Source organism: Peromyscus californicus, unplaced genomic scaffold, assembly GCF_007827085.1.
Source record: "Peromyscus californicus insignis strain IS unplaced genomic scaffold, ASM782708v3 Scaffold_4__1_contigs__length_199733344, whole genome shotgun sequence".
NCBI lineage: Eukaryota > Metazoa > Chordata > Mammalia > Rodentia > Cricetidae > Peromyscus > Peromyscus californicus.
Genome location: NW_026294562.1, coordinates 17,690,923 through 17,713,531, shown reverse-complemented (window position 1 = coordinate 17,713,531; position 22,609 = coordinate 17,690,923). Strand labels below are relative to the sequence as shown.

The 22,609-nt window shown below is 47.8% G+C and overlaps 1 protein-coding gene across 16 annotated transcripts in view; it reads left to right on the top strand.

The window, feature by feature from the left end:
• Hif1an (hypoxia inducible factor 1 subunit alpha inhibitor) overlaps window positions 1-21,342 on the top strand; it is a 54,862-nt gene extending 33,520 nt beyond the window's left edge. Inside the window, exons 9-15 of one of the 16 annotated variants that reach the window (XR_008212931.1) lie at window positions 269-317; window positions 9,854-10,478; window positions 12,465-12,688; window positions 12,803-13,510; window positions 13,764-18,830; window positions 19,902-19,996; window positions 20,713-21,342. The gene's annotated coding sequence lies outside the window, so the exon portion shown is untranslated. Of the gene's footprint in view, window positions 1-268; window positions 318-9,853; window positions 10,608-12,464; window positions 12,689-12,802; window positions 13,511-13,763 lie in introns of all 16 variants that reach the window. The other 15 variants (XR_008212932.1, XR_008212929.1, XR_008212922.1 and 12 more) reach the window with 15 other exon arrangements.
• The last annotated feature ends 1,267 nt before the right edge of the window (window positions 21,343-22,609 follow it).

The window sequence follows — 22,609 nt, the reverse complement described above, 5'->3', positions numbered from 1 at the left end:
AGTCCCATTTCCTGAGGTTTCTTCCTTCTCTTCTCTACATGGATCCTGCTCGGAATGTCTCTGCTTCTCTTAGATGATCCGTCAAGGAATGTTCATGCAAAAGTCTCCATGCAGCCAGGCTCCCCAGCCCTTCCCAGGCCTCCCTCCAGCAGCTCCTAGCTCCTCCTACAGACATCAAGAGAACTGGTTTTTTAAGTAGGTCACTTCCAAGGACCATCTCAGGAGGCCATCCCAAGATGATTCTCAAGTCCCCTGATTCTCTTCACAGGGTCTGTCACGGACCAGGGACTGGCAGAGGAGACTTCACAAGGATGCAGGTAGAAGACCCCACCCCCACCCCCCTCACCCCGTGTACTCCTCAGGCCTCATCTTTGCCCCTATCTGCTGCCTGCTGTTTCTCTCTGCTGTGCTGTTCCAGTGAGGCCTCCTGTCACACTGGATCAGTGTGGCATTCGAAGCTCTGCCCCGCACGGTCCCAGCTCTGCCATTTCTATCCGCACAGCTGTCCGGCTACCTTTACCCCACCTCTTCCTAGCTGTGTGAACACAAGTTAGACTGCGTAACTTCTCTGTGCCCCCATTTCCTCATCTGCAAAATGAGGTCCAACCCTTCCAGACCTGTCAAGAGGACTGAAGTCGTGTAAGTAGGGCACTTAGAACAACCCAACAGACATCTGTAACATGAAGTTAGTTGCTTTTCTGTTGTGTTCTGCTCTGTGGGTGTGGGGTCTCAAGTTCAGAGAGGGGAGCCATTGGTACTGAGTGAATGGCTCGTTTGTGCTAAGGATCCTACTGTGGTGTCACTGGAAAAACCCTGGAGAGAGAGGGCTGTGGGAGTAGAAAATGCTGGATGGACCTGTGACTACTTTGGTTCCAGACCTGGCGCTGCCCTTCTGGCTGGAGGACTGGCGCCTGGCGTTTGGACATTGTAACTCAGGTGTGAGGTTGCCTTGGCCAAAAGCCATTTGAGCATGAGGAACGTGTTCTCAGAGTGGTCACAGCCTTTGACAGACAGGGTGCTGAAATCACTGCCATGGACCCTGCCTCCCGTCGGCTGAAATCAATGCCCTGTTCTCACAGTGTGGTTTGGGGGCTACAGGGGGAGGGGTCAGTTGAGTACAGGAGAACAACAGTCACCAAATTAATGACTCACCTGGGGTCAGGAAGTCCAGGGCCACCTGGAGATGAATTATCTGGTTAAGAAGCCATGACCGGGTGGATCAATGGAGCCGGGGTTTTGTGGTTTATTACCACACTGTGCCCCTGGGGCTGGAGCTCCCAGGAACACCTGCCTTAGAGCCCATGAGGATTGCTGACTTTCTTAGGTGTGCCCAGCCCTGGTTCTCTGAGTATTCGGGGAGCTCAGAGCCCTTCTGGGGAGATACAAGCCCTGACGGCCCTCCAGGATCAGATGCTAGGTGGAGATTACTATGAAGAAAGCCCTTGGGAGAAAAGCTGTGGAAGGTTCAAGAAGGGAATCAGACCTGGGCCCTGGCACAGGGGAGCCGGAACCACCTCTCAGCTGTTTCCCAAGTTGGGGCTAGAAGGCTCAGCCTTTACCCCACACAGACAGGACATGGGATGTGGTTGGCCACAAGAAGCAGGAGTCATCTTGGGCAAGGCCACTCCCTTTAGCCGAAGCTATTCTCCTGTGGGAGCACCGTTGGTCCACTACTCCCAACAACTGAGGATAAGGACCCTCAGGAAAGGCGCCCCACAATCACCTTCCAAAACTGGGGAGAACAGGGCAGATGTAGGAAGGCTTCCATCGGAGACGTTGCCTGGGCTGATTCCAGAGGAAGGAGGGAGGATTACGCCGGCTAACAGTCAGGAGCAGGGCACACAGGGAACAGAATTTTCCAACAAAAGGAGAGCGTGTGCTAAAACCCAGAGGCCCAGGTGTCACAGAAGAGGGGTGCAGCTGGATACAAAGATCTGCTGCTCTGCTCCACTAAAGAGCTTGAGTTTCTAATTAAGGGGATTTTAGAAGAAGTATGGCATTGTAATTGCAAGTCGTGCATTAGAATAGTTTCTGTAGCTGTTTCCCAGATTACTCAGCCATGCTCTGCCTCAATTCCCTTATCTGTAAAATAGAGGTAGTGCCAATGTTTCTGCATGACGTCATAGCAGGAGGGCAAACGCAGTAAGCAGGAAACAGAGTCCAGGAGGGACAGGGTACACCATTCAAGGCACTTCCCTTGGTTACCTACTTCCTCCAGTGAGGTCCAGCCTCCTAATTTCTACCCTCTCCCAATAATGTTATCGAATTATGACTTTTGGAGGAGTAGGGCAAAGCTACATAATGCAACCACTTAAAGTTCTGCCTCTGAGTGTCATGTTTGGGATTAAGCCTCCAATACATGAGCCTTTTGGGGAGACGCTTCACATACAAACCGACACTATCCCAGACTGGACTGAGATAGCACTGGGACAGCTGGTGCTAACAGGTACTGGACAAAGATGTGATAAGGCGGAAGTAACAGAAAAGGTCGGCTTAGATACTTTTAAGAGGCACAATTCACAGGACTTGGTGATAGCTTGGGTGAAGGACATGATGAGAAAGATGACATTCTTAGTGACCCCCAGTTTGTATCTTGGGTAACTGACTGACTCCAGGCAGGGCGAAGGGTCAAGTTCACCCATGTGAGACGAAGCTGAGGTTTTTGAGGAGCTTCTTGAGGGAATGCTTTGAGGGTTCATTGTTCACTTCTGAGCTCTGAAGGGAGGCGAAATGTGTTTGTATCTGAGGGTGCAGGGCAGCTGTGGCCCTGGGTGTGATCACCAGGGAGTGTGAGCAGGGGGGAATTGTGGCCAATGCCATCATCCCATGGAGTGGGCAAGGGAGATAGAAGAGTCTCTGGGGAGAGAAGGAAACAGAGATGCTGCTGACTGAGACGCCAATGGAAGGAGAGGTACCGGTCATCACAAGACGGGGAGGGGCTTGTGGACCATAAAGATCCACTCTTAGTGAGTGCACTTGTCCTCATTTTCCAAAGAGGGATGAAGACTGTTTGAGGAAAATGTAAACATATAGAAGTCGAGGTAAGATCCCCTCAAAGGCCAGGCTCACCTGCAGGCTGTGCCGTCTCCCAGGTCACCACCCTGCCACAGTTAGCGCACCAGTGTGTGGGAAGCAGAGGGAGACCGGAGTGACTGTGTAAGGGAACGGATAAAGTCCTGAGTGCATGCATGTTTTTGATATGTGCACAGCCGTGTCAAGGACCCCAGTGCCTCAGACCCGTAGAAATGGCAAAGTGTGGCCAGGTCTGAGTGTGAATGTTGATTGACAGTGTGTGCAGAAAGCATGACCTCAGCTTCCTCCTCCTGGGTGTTTACAGCCTGAGACTGCTGCTGTTCTACAGAGACCTCCCACTGAGACTAGACAAGCCCTCCTCCTGTGCTGGATAATAAATGCCCTGAGTTTCCAGGTTGTGTAGTGGGTGCACTCCACCAGATTGAGCACAACCCACCCAATGTCAGTTTTTCTGTGTGCCTATATCATTTCTTCACTGTCATTTCTTCATTCTGGCATCACCCTAGTCAGGTTTCAGGACCACACTGCAGGATGTGGCACTAGTGGACGTGAAAACTGGTTGAGACTGGAGAACACTTGTGCAAATAGAAGGCATACTGTTAGCAATCACTCAGTGCTTGAAATCCGTCCCTCAGCATCCGTTATGATCCTTTTCCCGACATCAAGCTGCCGCCTCCATGTATTGGTGTCCTGTTGCCGCCTTTTCTAAATCCCCAACTACAGTTTTAACATGTGATCTCCACACAAGCAACTGAACTCTGCACTCAGCGCTGAGCTCTGCTTGAAGCATCTGCTGCTGTTCAAACCTAAGTCAGGCTTTTCAGACCTTGATGTGACTCAGAACCTTGGAGTAATTCCCATGCAGATTCCCGGGCCCTACTCCCATGCAGATTCCCAGGCCCCACTCCCATGCAGATTCCCAGGCCCCACTCCCATGCAGATTCCCAGGCCCCACTCCCATGCAGATTCCCGGGCCCTACTCCCATGCAGATTCCTGGACCCCACTCCCGTGCAGATTCCCAGGTCCCACTTCCATGCAGGTTCCCAGGTCCCATTCCCATGCAGGTTCCCAAGTCCCACTCTCAGAGTCTCTCAAGAGACTTATGCCCAAGGTGGGGCTCAAAGCACATGACTCTACAATATATTAAGATATAATTGGTGTGCAACAAGCTGCATGAATGTGAAGTTAGCAATTCCGTGGTTTGAGGTGAACACACCTGTGAAACCAATGCTACGATCAAGATGATGAGCATTCTCAGCCCACACCCAGCTCGTGTTCTGTTCATGGCCCTTTCTCCCTCAGTATTCAACCCCACCTCCAGGCACCAGGGAGCCTGCTTCTTTTCTTTTTCAAGATTTAAACTGTTTTTATCACATTTACTTATTATTTATTTATTGGGGGAGGGCTGTGCCACTGCACACCAGTGGAGGTCAGAGGATAATCCGAGGGACTTGGTTTTCTCCTCCCACCACATGGATCCTGGGATGGAACTCAGGTTGTTGGGCTTGGCAGCATGTGCCTTTACCAGCTGCGCCATCGCTCTGGACCGAGATTTTGTTTAATTTTTAAAAGTGATGTGTGTGTGTGTGTGTGTGTGTGTGTGTGTGTGTGTGTGTGTGTGTGTGACAGCATGTATGTGGAGATTAAAGAATAACTTTCAAGAGTCACTTAACTCCTACAGTGCAGGCCTGCTGTGCAGGTGTGTAAGTGCAATGTTCAGGGCAGATGTGCAGTGCCCAGTGTAGGCCTGCAGTGCAGGTGTGTAAGTGCAGTACTCAGGGAAGGTCTGCAGTGCAGGTGTGTAAGTGCAGTGCTCGGCAGTTGTGCAGTGCCCAGTGCAGGCCTGCAGTGTAGGTGTGTAAGTGCAGTGCCCAGTGCAGGCCTGCAGTGCAGGTGTGTAAGTGCAATGTTCAGGGCAGGCCTGCAGTGCAGGTGTGTAAGTGCAATGTTCAGGGCAGGTGTGCAATGCCCAGTGCAGGCCTGCAGTGCAGGTGTGTAAATGCAGTGCTCAGCAGGTATGCAGTGCCCAGTGCAGGCCTGCAGTGCAGGTGTGTAAGTGCAGTACTCAGGGCAGGTTGCAGTGCCCAGTGTAGGCCTGCAGTGCGGGTGTGTAAGTACAGTGTTCAGGGTAGGTGTGCAGTGCCCAGTGTAAGGCCTGCAGTGCAGGTGTGTAAGTGCAGTGCTCAGGGTAGGTGTGCAGTGCCCAGTGTAGGCCTGCAGTGCAAGTGTGTAGGTGCAGTACTCAGGGAAGGCCTGCAGTGCAGGTGTGTAAGTGCAGTGATCAGCAGGTGTGCCATGCCCAGTGTAGGCCTGCAGTGCAGGTAAGTGCAGTACCTAGTGTGGGTATGCAATGCAGGTGTGTAAGTGTGATGCTCACAGAGGCCAGAAGAGAGTCTTTGATTCTCTGGAGCTGGAGTTACAGGCAGTTGTGAGCCACCCAACATGGGTGCTGGGAGCTGAATTTTCATCCTTTTTTTTTTTTAAGATTTATTTATGTATATGAGTGTTCTGTCTTCCTGTGAGAGCATCAGATCCCATTATAGATGGTTGTGAACCACCATGTGTGTGCTGGGCATTGAACTCAGGTCCTCTGGAAGAGCAGCCAGTGCTCTTAACCACTGAGCCATCTCTCCAGCTAGAGCAGCAGATGATCTTAACACCTCTGCAGCTCCTGAACCTGTTTCATTCACTGTAGATTCATTTGCAGTTTCTAGAATTTTATGTAGATGGAATGATAAGATATGTGTTCTTTGCTCTATCTGGACCATCTCACACATCACAGTTACACTGAAATTCTTCAGCAATATCACACATATCAATGGCTCTCTCCTTTTATTACTGAAGAGTGGTCCCATCGTGGGAATCTTTGTCTCTCTGTTCACCTGTTGATTCAGGCTGTCTCCCATCTGAGCTATTAACCCACAAAGCACTGAACGAACGTGCTTTTCTTTCTTCTGAAGATGGACCACCTGCATCAGATAGTAAGTGCACATCACACCCGAGTGGCATGTGTCAGACTGTTTTCCAGATTGGTTGTACCTTTTACATACTCAACAGCTGTATGTAAAATCTCACTGTTGTCACTCTTGTCGGCATCTGGATGGCCGGCCTTCCATTTCAGACTTTGCAGTGGGCGGGCCGAAGCACGTCGGGGCGATTTTTCAGTGCATGTTCTTATGTCTGTTGGTTTAGTTATAGCTGGGGTTCTGTCTCAGTGGGCCGGGTGCTGGCCTCACACGTCAAAGCATCTAGTTTGATTCCCAGACCAGGAGCTGGCACATAGGCCTGCCATCCCGAAAGGAGAATCAGGAGTGTAAAGTCATTCTGGCTGTAGCTAGCTCCAGGCTCACCCAGGCTACATGAAAGAAACCCGATCACAAATCCTCCATCACAACAGAAAGGTTAAATCTCTATGTAGGAGAGATTGGCTCTGTGGGGGGAAGTGCTTGCCACACAAACCTGGTCCCACACAGAACTGACTCCTGAAAGTTGTCCCCTGACCTCCACACTCTCACCATGGATGCTTGCACCTGTACACACACAGACACATCATACACAACAACAACAACAATAATCACAAGTACAATTTTTACAATATTTTAAACCGTAGTATATTGCATCCATTGCGGGGGAAAGTGGGGTGGGTAGAGACCAGAGGACTCCCATCTGTAATGAATCATGTTGACATTTTCAAGTGTGTGTGCTATCTGCTTGTCGTCCTAGGTAAGTGTCTTGGAGTTAAGTATTCAAACCTTGGGCATTTGAAAAGCAGACTGTTAGCCTGGAGGCATGGCCCACTTAGCAGAGTGCTGGCCTTGGAGGCCCAAAGTCCTAGGTTTGATTCCCAGCACAGCACGAAGAACTGGCTAGCAACGGACCACATGAGTTTACAGTTAGCAGTTGGATGTTCTGAGGTGTGAACACACCCATGAGACCAACGCCACAGGCAAGATGAAGAGTGTTCTCACCCCACACTCAGCTCTCCCTGCTCCATTCACAGCCTTTTCTTTAGCTCCATAGAGAGGTGGAGCCCGCCTCGGATACGTGAAACCCTGCCTCAAAGCAGTAATAAAACGAGTCGCCTCCCTATTTTACTGTGTTCTCTCTTCAAGGCATAGATGTAAGTAAGTGTGTGCCTGTGTGTGTGTATGTGTGTGTGGCATATGTATGTTTATGTGGGTGTGTATATGTGTTTACACAGTTGTGCACATGTGTACACACACGCCCCAGGTGAGTCTTCCTAGATCCTTTTCCACCTTATTTTTTAAGACAGAGCTTTTCACCAAGTCAGGAGCTTATTGACTCCGTGAGGACCGGCTGGCCAATGAGCTGCAGATATCCACTGCCTGCCCCTGCCGCCAGGGCTAGCTATGCCATCCTGCATGCAGGTTTTTATGTGGTTATGGGAGATCTGAACTCAAGCCTCCACCCTTGCACAGCAGGAAATGTATTCACTGAACCATCTTCCCAGCCCCTTTCTGTGTTCGTTTATTAACCCGTGTTTTGCTGGGTGTGTATTTTGCTTTTCAGTTTTGTTTTGTTTCTGTTTGTTTGTGACAGGGCCTGACCGTGTAGTGTAGGCTAACCCCATCTCTTGACCCTCCCGCTTCCACCCCCAAGTGCTGAGGTTTTAGGTGTGCACCACTGGACCCAGCTTTCCTTTGTAAAAAGCAGTATCTTTCAAAGAACAACACTTTTTAATTTGATTAAATTCAATTCATTGATTTTTTTTAAAAATAGTTTATATTTTTGGTCTTAATTAGGAAATCTTTACCAAACTTGAGCACTAAGGTTTTTTTCTCTTGTCTTCTTAGGGAAGGCTTTGTTGTTGTTTTGTTTTTTGTTTTTTAGATAAGGTCTCATGTATCTCAGTCTGGTCCCAACCTGCTGTGGGGAGGTGACTTTGAACTTCTGATGCTCCCAGTTCCTTTATCTGAGATCTGAGGTTATGGGCGTGTGCTACCACATCACCGGGTGTGCAGCATTGGAAGCAAAGCCAGAGCTTCGCGCATGCTAGATAGCACTGTGCCTGTGTCTGAGACACACCTCCAGCTTACAACTGGTGTGTCTTGTTGCTGCACGTGGCCACCAGCTGTCCCTGTGTCATTTGTTGAAAAGAGTCTCCTTCTCCCACTGGATGACCCCCGACTTTTGTCAAGAATCAATTGACAACTTACGCCATTTCTATTTAAGACTATTCTATTTCCTTTGGTTTACTTGTCTTTATACTGATACCGGATATATGGTTTGAAATCAGGTAGTGAATGCCTTTATTCCTTCCCAAAGTTGTCTTTGGCTAACTGAGGACTTCATCATTCCCATATGTATTTTAGAATCTGTGGTGATGTATTGTGTATGAAATAAAGCTTGCCTGAAGATCAGAGGACAGGGCCAGCCACAGAGGTCAGGCAGTGGTGGCACACACCTTAATCCTAGCACTCGGGAGGCAGAGATCCATCTGGATCTCTGTGAGTTCAAAGCCATCCTGGACTACATGAGAGAATCTAGGAGAGAAACAGCCAGGCAGTGGTGGCACACACCTTTAACCCTAGTACTTGGGAGTCACGTGCCTTTAATCCCAGCACTTGAGCTCTCCTGCCTCTGCTACCAGTATTTGGGAACACACACGCCATTAATCTCAGCACTAGGAAGGAAATGAAATGGCTGGGTGGAGAATGGCATATAAGGCATGAGGAGACAGGAACTAGAAGCTTTTTTGGCTGAGGACTCAGAGGCTTTCAGTCAGAGGATTCGTGGAGATAGGATCTTGCCTTCCATTCAGCCTGAGGATTCGGTAGTGGTGAGAAGTTTCTCTAGTGGCTTGTTTCTTTGTCTCTGATCTTTCAGCATTTACCCCAATATCTGACTTTGGGTTTTTTTTTAATTATTAATACCATTTAGAATTCATGCAACAAGAATCCATATATCAATTTCTAAAAATAAAAGGTCTGCTGAGATTTTGAGATTGCAATGGTTCTATATATAAATTTGTGGATTATGACTATTTCAACAATAATGAGTCTTACAGTGATTAGACATACTATTTTTCTCAGGCTATTTGGGTCTTCTTTCAACCATGTTCTTATTGTATTGGAATTAATTTGTTTCTCCTGTGTGTGTGTGTGTGTGTGTGTGTGTGGTGGGCACACATGTGTGCATGTACATGTGAAAGCCACAGGTCAACTGCAAATGTTCCTCAGGAGCTGTCTACCTTGTTTATTGAGACAAAGTTTTTCACTAGGACCCGGGGCTCACCAGCTATGGCTCCTCCTGTCTCTGTTTCCCCAGTACTGGGTTCACAAGAGCACAACACCGAGACTGGCTTTTATGTGCATGCTGGGGATCGAACTCAGGTCTTCATGCTTGTGCAGCAAGTGCGTTATATCAATTGAGCTATCTCCTCAGCCTCGGCAATATCACCACCCCGCCCCCCAGCTTAAAATTAAACCCAGGGACTAGTCCATGCTAGACAAGTATGAGAGCATTGAGCTGTATCCCAGGTTGGTGGGTTTGGGAGCTCAGGTCTTTAAAAGTATACGTACTTTAGCTCTGATTAACCTCTAATATTTAACATTACTAATTTTATGCTGTTGTAAGTGGTAATATTTGAGCGGTCTACTTCCAATGTTCAAGGTTAATGCATAGACACATAGTATATGTTTTCTGGGTCTCTGAGGCAGCTTTTTATTCAGTTCAGCCTATCTGTGGGTAAGGCTTTGCATTTCCCACTGTCGCCCTGGAGGCCAGTTCTTTTGTCTGGGGAGCATACTTGGTCAGCCATTGGTTCTCCGTTTCCATTCTTAGAACCTTTTGTTCCAGGTCAAGATGCCTGGCTCCAAATGGTGGTCCTCTGACTTCTCCTGTCCTAGACTAGCTTCACCATCCAGTTACACCACCACTGGCCAGCTGTCAGTGGCCACCCAGGTAATACAGTCCTGAAATGCATCTGCCCTGTGTCCTCTACTTCTCCTCTGCTCCTCACTTTCTCTTGCCCTGGCTGCATCTCTTCTTAACCCCATTCTAACTGACTTCTCGGGTTCTAATCTCTTCCTTCTGCAATTTGTGCTACAGTTTCCCATCTTTACGGCTGCTTCGTAGTCCAGGATGCCGACTGGGGCTCCAGCATCCTAGGCTTAAAGGGAAGAAAGGCAATCCATCCAGTTCTCTGCACAGTGAGGATGGAGTCTGTCTTCTGTCGAAGAATCCACCACAAGGCTCTCACTTCCTGCTGGATGGAGTCTGTACTCCTCACTCTGATATTGCATGAACTTTCGTCTGTCCACCCAGGATCCATTCACTATTGGGTCTTTGGCGACAGAACTCATATCCACAGAGTAAAGTGAGCCAGGATTTTGAAACTCTGTTTCTCAGTATACCTTGAAGATACGCCACCATGGGATTGAACTGTGAGCAAGTAGAAGGTTCCACAGGAAGGCGGAACTAGGTGAACTGCCTGCCTTCCCTTAGTTTCCCCCACGTCTGAGAGGCTTTGGACTATGAGGTGACCTTAAAGACGCAGACACTTGCTGAGGCTGTACGGAAGCTGTGATCCCGGTGACAGCAGGGTCACCATGTAAGTCCCGGACTGCCAGGCTCTAAAATGATTTTACCTTACAGAACAACAAACCTTTTATGTTTAAGCGACTGTGATATGGCTGCACATAGTCATCTTTATTCCGGCTGATACATGTTTATAGCTCTATATATGGTGTCCTCAGCATACTTTCTGATTTCCTCTTATTTGAGCCCCCTACAAAGATGCTATGCTCTTACCAGGCTGTGCTGTTTCTTTATTTTGTGGTTGGGGGAGAGAGTAGGGGAGGGTGCATATGTGTGTGCCAGTTCATGTGCACGTGTGTGAACAGGTATGTGGAGGCCAGAGGACAACCTCAGGCACCATACACTTCATTTTTATTTTATTTCATTTTATTTATATTAGTGTGTGTGTGTGTGTGTGTGTGTGTGTGTGTGTGTGTGTGTGTGTGTGTGTGCATGTGCACATATATGGTCAGAGGACAACTTTCAGGAGTTGGTTTCTTTCTTGTATGGTGGGTCTCAAGGGCTGAACTCAGATCGTCAGGTTTGTGCAGTAAGGCTTTTACCAGCTAAGCTGTCTTACCAGGCCTACCTTGTTTTTAAATTTTATTTATTTTTATTTTATGTGTATGACTTGAGTGTTTTGTCTGCATGAATGTTATGTGTACCAAGTGCATGCTTGGCGCCCTCAGAGGCCAGAAGGGGGTGCCAGATTTCCTGGAACAGAAATTATAAATGGTTCTGAGCTGCCACGTGGGTGCTGAGAGCAAACCCTGGGTCCTCACAAACACAGCCATTGCTTTTATCTGCTGAGCCATCCCTGAAGCCCTGTCCACCTGGCTTCTTGAGACAAGGTCTCTCCCTGGGGTTTGTTCGTCTCTGCCTCTCAGCACTGGGTTAGAAGCATTGTACCAGGCACCATGCCCCGCTTTTTACGTGGGTACTGGGGTCAAACTAAGGGCCTCATGCACAGCAACCACTCCACCAAGTGGGACGTCTCCCCAACCCGTTTTCTGTTTTCTGGGGGCAAGGGATGCCTTTCTGTCTCTGTTTCTTCACTTCCTACTGATTGAAGTCAGACTCTGATGCCCTCTCCACCACCAACCCTCTGCTGGCTCTGCAAACCAAATGCGATTTTTTTTCCTCTTGTGAACCTGGGAGTGTTTGGGTTGCTTCCTTAGCGCTGAGTCTCTGCCCACTGTTGGATGCTTTTCCCTGCCACACTGTCAGTCTGACTCAACGTGCCAAACACAGGGTTAGTGTTCAACAAGGGTTTGCTGAAGGGATGCATGGGCAGGGTTAGTGTTCAACAAGGGTTTGCTGAAGGGATGCATGGGCAGGTGCAGGAATGAAAACACACAGAACATTCTGTCACCTCCCCCCCCCCCAATCCTGTGCATCCATGCATCTCAACCCTTCCAAGGAGACTGCAGGTTAAAAAGGTTTCCATAACTGATAGCAGAGTAGAGAGGAGAGCATGCACAAGAGCAAGAGGCTGCCTCTGTCTAGAAAGGACAAGGCTAAGGGAGAATTATTGCACTCGGCACAGGCTGCCTTGTGAGACAACAACAACTAATATTTACTAAGCACTTGCTATGTGCTGACGCCATGCAAAGTGATTTACACACATGATTTCATCAAAGCTCCCAGCAGCCTAGGAGGTTGGAGGTAACTGCCCCCCCATGTTAAAACTGAGACTGATCCAGAGAGGTTAACTAAGTTGTCCAAGGTCACAGAACTTGGAAGAGGCAGAGCTAGAATTGGGACTCTTTCCTGACTGATTCCAAGCCATGTCCTTTCCCTGGAGTTAGGCTGTATGAGACATGGCTGTCTGTCTTACAGAGTGACCTGACATTCAGGAGCCGTGATTGGTTTATCCCTGCTCACTCTGCAGAGCCTACACACTGTATCCAGAAGTCTCCACTGTAGCTGGAAGTCTCCACAGAATGTTTGGCATCAGAATGATCAAAAGGAGTCTTTCCCTCTGAGAAGATAGACATCAATTTCTCCACGAACTGCTAACGCTGGTGCGTATTCCAAATAAAGCAAACAAAAGACTGAAATGTGACGTGAAGGTAGATCGGCCAGAGACTGCAGAACCTGAGGAACAACTCGCTGGTGAGTTTTCTTTTTGTCTTACGCCAGTATCCCAGGCTCAAAGCTGAAGAAGCCAGCAATGTGCAGAATAAACAAACAGACAAACTGCTGCCCCTTCTTCCCTTTTCTCCCTAGTTAAAGGATTAGGAAATGGATAACCTAAGGAGACACGTTTTGGACAATAATAGCTCTGCTCCAGCAAATACCACAGGAAACGCTATAGCCCGCTCCCTACCCGAGCCAACAAAGCGGTCATGCAGGCAGGCAGAGCAGAAAACAGGGAAGACTGGGTGCGCATCTCTCCGATGGTGAGAAGCACTCACTAGAGGTATGTGGGGGCCCAGCAGCAGTATGGCACCCCTCCTTCCCTCTCTGCATTTTTTACCGGGGAGATACCGGGGAGGCTTGGCTAACAGCCTTCGTGGCCAGGATGATGTCGTTGGGGGCCTAGAAGGGGCTCAAACTACTCTCACGCAGCGGTCATTAGAGGGGCAGAGGGGAAATTAATGTCTCCCCCACTTTGCAGTTACAAGATGATGATCCTACCTCCTTAACTGTGCAGCTGTGTTAGAGGTGCTCAGCTAAAGGGAAAAGATCGAGATTCATCTAATACCCAAAATGTCTGAGTTTTAACTGAAAATCAGTCTTCATACTAAGAACCAGGAAGATCTCAAACTGAATTTAAAAAGACAGTCAGAAGATGTCAACAGAGAAATGGTAAAAAATGTTAGGATTATCCAACAAAGACTTTAAAGCAGCTGAAAAACACAGAAAAATGTTTCAGAGGTGCTGAGGATGTGACTCCATGGCGGAGCCTGGGCTGGTTCTCTCACGCTGGGAAAGGTAAAGTGCTGAAATGCAGCTTAGCGGTTGTGTGAGGTTCTGGGTTCCATCGCAAGGTCGGAAGGAAGGGAGGAAGGGAGGGAAGACAGGAAGAAAGGGAGGGAGGGGGGGAGAGAGGGAGGGAGGGAGGGGGAGGGAGGGAGGGAGGGAGGAAGGAAGGAAGGGAGGAAACCGTAGAGACCAGTGGGAAGTGGCTTCCTTTTAACAGTAAAGGACTATTAGTGCAGAATGTCCAGCAATAATCTTCTTTCAGAAATGTCTTAGTCACGGCTGTGTTGCTGTGAGGAGACACCATGACCACGAAAGCTTGGAGAAGACAGCATTTAGTCCGGGCCTTACTAACAGTTTGAGGATGAGACTGGGACTGTCATGGGCTTGCCTCCACCAAGACCACGCCCCCGCCAAGGCCACGCCTCCGCCAAGGCCACGCCCCCTGATCCTCGCTCATCAGTCCACCAACTAGGGACCAAGCAGTCAAACAATGAGCCCTTGGGCGCCATTCTCATTCAAATTACCACAAGAAATGAAGATGATGAGCCACTTTGGAATATAATTCTTACAAAACTAACATACTGTTACCATACATTCCTTTCTTTTTATCCAGAGGGAGTGAAAACTGTGACCACACAAAACCTACAGCAAATCTTCATAATAGCTTTATTCATATCACCAAAACTTAGAAGTAATTAAGATATTCTTTAACCGGTAAGCTATGTGGTATATGTAGATCATGGAGCACTATTCAGCACTAAAAGGAAGTCAGCTATTAAAGCCACGGGAAGTACGGACGCAACTTAAGTGCTCACTATAAAGTGAAGGGAGTAAATATGGGAATGCCTTGCAAGCATGAGGATCTGAGTTCAGATCCCCAGCACTCCCCTATAAAGCTGGGCAGTGGCCGGGTGGTGATGGTGCATTCCTTTAATCCCAGCACTCAGGAGGCAGAGGCAGGCAGATCTCTGTGAGTTTGAGGCCAGCCTGGTCTACAGAGATAGTTCTAGGATGGCCAAAGCTACACAAAGAAACCCTGTCTTGGAAAGGGGGGTTCACAGTGGTGTGTGCCTGTTATCTTAGCTCTACATAAGTAGAGACAGGAGGGTACCTGGAGGACACTGGCCAATTAGTTTTGAATTGATGAGCTCCAGGTTCAATTAGTGACCCTGACTCAAAAGATTAGAAAGCAATAGAGAAAGACACCTGACATTGACCTCTGGCCTCCACAAGCACTTGCACGCATGCTGTGGGATGTTCTCTATGCTGTGAATGTGTTGCTCTGATTGATTGATAAATAAAATGCTGATTGGCCAGTACCCAAGCAGGAAGTATAGAATAGGCAGTACAAAGAGAGAGGAGAATGCTGGGGAGTGGAAGGCTGAGGCAGGGAGATGCTGCCAGCCGCCATGATGAGAAGCAACAAGATACCGGTAAGCCACGAGCCACGTGGGAACTTACAAATTAATAGAAATGGATTAATTTAAGATATAAGAACAGCTAGCAAGAAGCCTGAGCCATTAGGCCATACAGTTTGTAAATAATATAAGTCTCTGTGTGTTTACTTGGGTCTGAGGGCTGTGGGAGCCGGACAGGAACAAGATAATTTCAGCTACACACACATGTGCACGTACACACGCACACACCACATACACAGAAGGACTGTTAGAATAGTAAGAAGAAAGATACAGTGAGCAAAACTATGTGTAAGTACAAAAAAAGATATTTCTTTGCTTTTTAAACATTCCAAATTACTTTTAACTGTTGAATCAAATGTTGAAATAGTCTCTGATGTATGTAGAAGCAATACTTGATAACTATGTTCTAAAGTAGCAGAATAATGGAATTTAAAGGGAGATAAATTCATTTGTGCTGATAATTTATGATGACCTATGGGCTCTGATTATACACACACACACACACACAAAGATTTGTCATTCAAATTGGTTTAATAAAATGCTGATTGGCCAGTATCCAGGCAGGAAGTATAGGCAGGGTGACCAAACTAAGGATGATGGGAAGGGGGAAGGGTGGAGTCAGGAGTTACCAGCCAGACGCAGAGGGAGCAAAAGATGAACGAACCATGCTAATAAAGGTACTGCCACATGGCAGAGCATAAATAAGGACTATGGGTTAACTTAAAATGTAAGAGCTAGTTTGTAATAAGCCTGAGCTACTGGCCACTGAGCATTTATAAGTAATATTAAGCCTCTGAGTGGTTATTTGGAAACTGTCAGGTGGGAGAGAACTGTCCGTTTACAGTGAGAAATTTACACCACTAAAAATCTTACACAAAGTGATTATGCCCAAAAAGGACTATAGAAAAAATAAAAGTAAAAATCTAAAAAGTGTGCAAGTTACCCACAGAAAAAGAAACACACATGAGCAAAAAAGCAAAATAGGGACTGGAGCCATGGCTCAGAAGGTAAGAATGCTTCCTGTACAAGCCTGAGGACCTGAGTTCAAGTCTCTGGCATCACGTTAAAAAGCCATGCATGGCCACACATGCCTATAACCCTAGCATTGAGGGGCAGAGACAGGCAGCTCCCAAGAGCTCACTAGCTACCTCAGCCAAAATGGTGAACTTTAGGTTCAGTGAGAGACCTTATCTCGAAAGCGTGAGGTCGAGAGCAATAGAGGAAGACATCTGACACTGGCCTCTGGCCTCCATGCACACACATGTGCATATACCCCACATAAGCATGCACACACATGTGCATATACACTCCACACAAACATGCATACACATGTGCATATACACCACACACAAGCATGCACACACGTGCACATATCCCACACACAAGCATGCACACACACATGTGCATATACACCCACACACAAGCATGCACACACACATGTGCATATACACCGACACACAAGCATATACACACACATGTGCATATACACCCCACACAAACATGCATACACATGTGCATATACCCCACACACAGGCATATACATGCACACAGATAAATAATGGCAAATTTAGGCCCTCAGATCTCAACAATCACCTTAAATTTAAGTAGCTTATATCCATAAAGACAGAATTTGGCACAACTGATTAAAAATCATGATTAAGAGCTGGGCAGTGGTGGCACATGCCCTTAATCCCAGCACTCGGGAGGCAGAGCCAGGTGGATCTCTGTGATTTCGAGGCCAGCCTGGGCTACACAGCAAGTTCCAAGCTAGCCAGGGTGACATAGTGAGACCCTGTCTCAAAATAAAAACAAAAAACAAAACAAGTTATTTTTAGAAATTTCGGGGGGCTGGAGAGATGGCTCAGTGGTTAAGAGCACTGGCTGCTCTTCCAGAGGTCCTGAGTTCAATTCCCAGCAACCACATGGTGGCTCACAACCATCTAAAATGAGATCTGGTGCCCTCTTCTGTGTACATAATAAATAAATAAATCTTTAAAAAAAAAAGTAGAAAGAAATTGCTATCAGAGGATAACAGGGAAATCTTTGAACACTTGCAAACAAAACAACACCTTTGTAAATAATCCAGGGGGCAAAGAGAAAGTCACAAAGGAAATTTAAAATATTCTAAATTAGGGGCTGGGGAGATGACTTCATCAGTAAAGTGCTTGCTGCATTTCAGAATGAAGCCCTGAGCTTGAACCCAGCACCCAGATAAAATAGCTGGATGGAGGAGAGTGTCTGTAACCCCAGCCCTGGGAAGCTGGAGGTAGGAAGAGCCCGGGGCCTGGCTGCCCAGCCAGTATAGTTACTTGACAGACTCCAGGTTCTGTGAGAGATCCTGTCTCAATAAAGTGGAGGGGCTGGAGAGGTGGCACCAGCTGCTCTTTCAGAGGACCCAGGTCATTTCCCAGCACCCACATGGTGACTCACAACCGTCTGTAACTCCAGTTCCAGGGCCTCCAATGTCTTCCTCTGCTCTCTGTGGGCACCGGCCATGCATGGGCTGCACAGACACACATGTAGGCAAAACACTCTTATTATGAAATGAAATAAAAGACCTTTAAAATTAAAAAATAAAGTGGACGGTGACTGGGGAAGTCACCTGATGTCAACCTCTGAGTTGTGTGGACTCGGACACATGCATGTGCACATGCACAGATACACACACACTCACAGTTAACTGAATTAAATAAAAAAAAATGCAACATATCAACACTTGGGGGGCCACAAACTTCAATAGTGGTAGATGGGGAAGTTTGTACCATTGAACTCACATATTGGAGAGCAAGAAACTTTCAAATCAACAGTCTTAAGCTCTTATTTCAAGAACTGGGTGGGTGGGGCAAAAATAATTCCAAAGTAAGCAGAAGAAAGAAATATAAAGACAAGAACAGGAAAAAAATGAATGAAATTGGAAACAAAGTAGCAAAAATCAGTGACACACACAAAAAAATCATTAAAATTGACACTCCCCTCACAAAGCTGACAAAAGAAGACACAAACTGCCAGAGTGAAAGGGGGTGTCACCAGAGTCTCTACACACATCAGATGGATAAGGCAATGGTGGGAAAACGCCACACACAAGGCTGGCAAGATGGCCCTGCACATAATGGCGCTGGCCACCAGGCCTGGCCACCTGAGCTTGACCCCCTAAGCCCCACACAGTGGAAGGAGAGGACTGACTCCTGCAGATTGTCCTCTGAGCACCACACTCACACCTCGGCCAGTTCATTTGGGGTGTCTGTAGTGAGCGCCTGTTTATACTGGAGGAGGGTTGGAAAGGAATTGAGAGTCGGAGGTGAGGGAAGGCAGAGCCCGCTCAGGACCAGCCCGCCCAGCACTCCTCTGCAGATGTCTGAGGAGAGCATCACTCCCTCCTGCCCTGTTAACTTCCACGATGGCCGATGGCCCGATGGCCCGCAGTGTTCGGCAACTTGTCAGCCTCCCTCCGTTCTTAAAGGCTGGGATCACTTTCTGGTTGGCCACCACATCAAATCCCATCACAGATGTTTTCTTTTAGCTTCAGATAGGACTATTCTCCTCACTTTTCAGATTTGGGCCCAAGGCCTTTCTTTGTACCTGTCTACACTGACGCCACCATCATCTCTCTTCCATGGCGTACACCCACAACGCCTTCGCTAACATCCTCAGCTGAAAAAAGAAAAATAAAACAGCTTTGTATTTGTTGATCTCACATAAGAAATTCAAATACGTTATACTATCTTTCACAATATCCCCTTTAATTTTAAAACCCTCCCCACCTCCCTACCCCGTCTTTCAGCTTGGACCTCCTCATCAGGGACTGAAAGCTGGAACGTGCTAAGGAAGCAGTGTGAGCACAGAGTCCTGGCGGGTCTTGGATCCCCCACTCGTTTCCCCTGCGTCTCACCACGTCTCACCACGTCTCACCAGTGGGTAATTGTAATTCGATACAAACTTTAAGCAACCTACTGTTGTGAAAGCTTCGCAAACAGCGTTAGTTTTTCACACATATTTTATTGGTTTCTATGACATTTAGTTAAATTATCTAAGAATAATATGTGCAGCTGGCATAAACAGGCTGAGTTTAAAGCAAATGACTCTTGGTGAGCATGCCACTCAACCAAACAGGGAGGGAGTTTGCACAGTGCATGAAATCCTGGCTGTGAGCATTTGATGAGCCATGAGTATGGGCGGTGTGTTCCACACAGGATGGATGGTATCCCTTAAGCCAGTGAGCCAGGGAAGCACAGGTTGTTCTAAAAGTTGTCTTGATATCAATAATAATGACTAAAACTTACTGAAGGCCGCTCTTGCAGGCACCATGCGGGGTGCTTCTGGATGCCCTCAATCAGGGGTTGCCTGAAGAAGGTCTCACTGGCCCCATTTTGTAGATAAGGAAAGGGAGGCTCGGTGGAGTTTCACCCTTCCCAAAGCTCAGCTTTGTGTCTGACTTAAAACCTGCACTTTTACACACGGCTCGGTGAGCAAGTGAACGCAGAGGGTGGGAAGGTCTGGAAGTTGGGGGACGTTTTCCCAGGGTCAGGAAGTGTCCCTGAAAGACCGATGGGCTGAGTGTGAGTGGTTTCCTGAGATGAGAGAGAAGTGTGAAGGAGAAGGTTAGGGGTCCTTGGGAGCCGGGGGAGTCCCGTAGCGGGTGCTAGAGGATGCTCACACCCGGTGCCGGGACACGTCAGTCCACTTCTCACGTTCATCCTGTCTGGGCTCAGTCAGCAGCGGCTCCTTCAGTTCGAGTCTGTCTGCTTTTATTTCAACAGAATCAGGCTGGAATTTTATTTATTACATTTGTTTATTTGATTGGGTGTGTGGCGCCTGTTCCCTGTGCATATGCGGAGGTTGGAGGACAGGTGGTCAGTTCTTCTCGCCCTCCACCACACAGGTCCCTGGGGATTGAACTCGGGTCGTCAGGTTTGGCAGCCAGTACCTTTACACAGAGTCATCTTGCCAGCCCTGGGTAAATTTATTTTTAATCATACTTATAGGATAAGGAGGGAAACAGAGCTACTCTCTCAATGTCTGTCCCTGATGGCCACATAGGAACAGCCCAGCAGTTGACCCGTGGGGCAGAGTGGATCAGGTATAGTAAATTTAGTCTGGCATCATGGCTGCACCAGGAAGTTCCATCTTGAGCTTCCTTTTGAACTGTCCTTGCTGAGTGTCCATCCTCTGGGCAGCTACCTACCTCCTACCTCAGAGCTGCTGATGCCCTGGCCCCAGACTCCCAGGAAGACGTCAGACCTGGCTCATCCCCTTGGTGTACATCCCCTCTGTCCTCCCCATCAGGCCCCAGCCTGGGCAACAAACCCCAAAGAGGCTGAGTTCCCTTCTAGACCTGTTCCTTCCTGCCCTGTTAAGCCGTGTTACCCAACTCCTGGCTGCGGTCCAAGCCTGGTTTCTGGGAGAACTGGGCTTTTGATGCTGGCTGAGGTTTGGGTAAGTTCTGCCTCTGCCCAGAACTCAGCAGCGGTATCGATCGGCTCCTGTGTCTGCTCACCACAGCATCCTCAGCACCTAAAGCGGTTTGCTATGCAAGCAAATGCTATTTCCTGTTATCAGTCAATCAGTGACTGAACCCCTTTGGGTTTGGAAAGTCTAAGCTCTTAGCCATGGCATTTCACCTGCTGTATACGGATGGCTCTTTCCCCACACTGTGTGTCGAGCAGGCTGACACTGCTCCCATGACTCCTGTGGATAAACAAGTGGTGTCACCCTGCCACCCATTTCCTTCATGCTGTCAATGGGTGCATGCTTCATGGTTCCCAGAGGAGATGTTTTGGCTTCTTGTTTCCATAGATTACCCATTATAAAAATGTTCTTCTTTCATGGTGGCCACGTGAGGACAGACTGCCTTCTTAATACCCATGCTTACGCCCGTGGACTGGTACTGCTATCAAACTTGGTCCAAGAAACTTCTTCTTTTTTTTTTTAAATGGTCAGTGGTTACTGAAGAAACTTATAATTGATCAAAGAGCTGAGAATAAGTGACTGTGTGCGCTCAGCCCTAAATGGATATCAACTCCCCCTCAAGGCTCAGGGAACACTGACTAAGAGGAGACAGAATAGTGCTTCAAGATGCTGTCTTCAGGACAGAACTCAACAGCTGTGCTTATTTGCACAAGACCTGCGCAAGAACAAGCCAGACAACACTCCAGCATGGATGGGGAGGGGCTGATGAGGTCCCAACCCCCAGCTGTCTGCACTGTTAACAGTTGATTGTCAATTTCCTTTGGGGGTGTGACTGCTGGGGCAGCACTAACCTACTCAGTGAATTACAAGGAAAAGGGCATAGAGCTGAGATGAGGTGTGTTGGAGGGGTCTGGTTGGAGTGCGGGGTGGGTAATGATCAGGATACACTGCACACATGGATGAGATTGTCAAAGAATAAGTATATTTTAAATTAAATAAAACCATTTAAACCCTGTCTATACTTGTTCTGTCTTCTTTTTGATTATGTATTTGACCACAGAAGACTTTTCTCATGTAACACCTGTTTAGAGCCTGTCCTAGTCAGTCTGTCCAGGCTGCTGTGAAGTCACCCTCAAGCTTGTACTGGTTATAAACAATAGGCATTGATTGCTCACGGTTCTGGAAGCTACAGAGTCCAAGGTCAGGGTGCCTGCAGCTTCACCATCTGATGAGGGCCTGCTGCTCTCTGTGCTTCAACAAAGTGCCTCGTGCCCGGCTTGATGGCAGGTCTGAACCCAGCACTCAGGAGGTGGAGGCAGGAAGACTGGGAGTTTAAGGCCAGCAGAGCTACAGGAGACCCTGTCTCAAAAAATAAAATAACAACAGCAAAAACAAAGATGGAGGCTTGGCGCTGTGTGGTCATGTGGCAGAAGGGCTGGTGGCAGTGGTCACGTGGCGGAAGGGCTGGTGGCAGTTCCTCCTTTATCTGTTGTAATTAGATTAGTGAAGGCAGAGCCCTCATGATGCAACCCCTCCCCAAGGGCCCAACTTCTGAACACGCTTGCATGAGGTACTGCTTTAACAAAGAATGGAAACATAAAACAATACAGCTCCAGCACAGTGAGCTTTTGTTACCTAGTCAATGAAATACATACTGTCTATAATAGGGAATAAAATACGAATAAAGTACGAATACTGTTTATATTTACTGAATTCTTTTCTTTTTTTTCAAGACAGAGTTTCTCTGTGCAGCCTTGGTCATCTGAGAACTTGCTCTGTAGATCAGGCTGGCCTCGAACTCACAGAGATCCACCTGCCTCTGCCTCCTGAGTGCTGGGATTAAAGGTGTGAGCCACTATCCGGCTATTTACTGGATTCTTTTTTTTTTTTTTTGTATATGTGTGTGTGTGTGTGTGTGTGTGTGTGTGTGTGTGGTGTTGTTGATGATGATGGCAGCTGTTAATGGCTAGGCTTACAACCAAAAATATTTCCTAGATTCTTAAAGCGTGTTCAGCAAAGACCTGGGCAGCCCTTACTTTATACCATGTTTTCTGCCAGCTGTTGGGGGCAAGGAAGACACATAACAAACCACAACAACCACTCCTGTGAAGTAAAGAAAGTAACTGTGTTCTTAATGCTGTGGAAGAGACACAGTCTGTGCTACGAGAGTGTGAAATACGGTAGAAGCCTCCTCCGGTCGGGCCAGTCTCAAAATCAGTCTGCTACCCACACAATGAGCAAATGAGTGTGCAAAGTGGGGATGGAGAGCGTGTGTGTGTGTGTG